The 1,510-nt window shown below is 32.7% G+C and overlaps 1 long non-coding RNA gene across 1 annotated transcript; it reads right to left on the reverse strand.

Annotated features, from left to right (window-relative positions):
- Window positions 1-16: 16 nt before the first annotated feature.
- LOC106684191 (uncharacterized) lies at window positions 17-940 on the reverse strand. Its single transcript, XR_001343661.3, has 3 exons — window positions 840-940; window positions 632-757; window positions 17-72 (listed from the first exon to the last, which is right to left on the reverse strand). It is a non-coding gene; the product is annotated as an uncharacterized lncRNA (long non-coding RNA).
- Between the last annotated feature and the right edge of the window lie 570 nt (window positions 941-1,510).

The following is a 1,510-nucleotide window of genomic DNA, read 5'->3' on the forward strand; positions in this document are numbered from 1 at the left end:
CTTGATATAGAAAATTCTCTGGAGATTTGTCGACTTGGCATACCACACGCTGACATTATTAAACATACAGACCTACAACAAAAATATATAAGTAAGGATTTGGAAACTTTATGGTTAACTAGCAAAATCCACTGTGCTATAAGAAATAGTACAATTCACTATATTTTATCAATCCCAAAATAAACTAGAAAACTTTCAACATTGTACTTGTTACCAGTTCCATCAGTACACCAAAACAATCTTGTAACAACAGTTGTACCCAATCACTTAATTTTATTTTCTCACAACCAATTTTAATTCTTAATTTTATTTTCCGGTAGCTTTTACCGGAAATTGTACTTATATCAAAACAAATTATTATTGTACAAATGTGTTACAAAATACAAACCCTTGCATTAATCAAGTTATCAAAAATAATATTACCTCATGTAAAACTACTACTATTAATAATGAACAACCTTTTATTAGATATATAGAAGATATTGATGTATATATTTTATATAACCAAATGTTTTATACCCACAACCTAATACTACATTACCTATTCCTATACCTAAAAGTTGTGTACTAAAATTAGGAAATAATGACTCTTTTGTAAATTTTACTAGAAATAAGGATATTAGTATATTACCTATGTCATATTCATATGAAATCTTTAGTTATACTCATTCCAATATATCTTTTCATAATTTAGAATATATAGAAACTTCCAATATAGAATTAGATAGCTTATCATGGGATCATCATATGTATATACCTGCAATATTGCATTTATTTATTCTTTTATCATATAAACCTCAAGTATTCCCAAATTAGGAAAGTCTTTAGCATCAACAAACCAACAGCAGAAGTTCCACAGCCACAGCCCTTCAACCCTTGGGCACATTCTCATCCAATCATTGGCTAGGAAGCTTCATTCTTCGGTTGGGAGGAGTTATCCTCCGATCATCACCAAATTTAATGTAGCATCACCGCTAATCCCCCACCACTATATATATGTCTTCCTGCTTAGTCTAGCTAGCATTACAGTACGTGTCATTAGCTCAGTAGCACTTGTTATGTAAACATTCTTGTTTGTATTATACCAATAAAGTTTTTTTTAGTATTTCGTGAGTGATAGTTCATATTTGACGGTTTAGCTGTTCCCCAAAGTTTAGGTCCGTAGGTTCAGATAGGTCTTCGTATATTAGTCTTATAAATTAGAAGTTTGTTTTCTTTTGAGAGATGAGAGGTTCGGCTGAGCAGTCGTATAGTAGTCTGTTAAGTTCTTGTCTTTTAAGTCTAGTATGTTGGTTCCAGGTGAGTATTTTGTCTAAGATGAATCCAACAGTGTCGGATCTGGGTAGAGGAATATAATTAAAAGTAACAGGTGGACAGAATCTGTGGCGGAGGGTGAAAGTCACATAAGTGCATTTCGATTCGTTGACTTTTATCCGCCATTGGTTGCACCATTTCCCAATCTGGGTGAGGTGTGTTTAGAGAATGGATGAGGTTGTTACACGATCAGGAT

Source organism: Halyomorpha halys, unplaced genomic scaffold (assembly GCF_000696795.3).
Source record: "Halyomorpha halys isolate HHAL.00 unplaced genomic scaffold, Hhal_1.1 Scaffold553.1, whole genome shotgun sequence".
Lineage (NCBI taxonomy): Eukaryota > Metazoa > Arthropoda > Insecta > Hemiptera > Pentatomidae > Halyomorpha > Halyomorpha halys.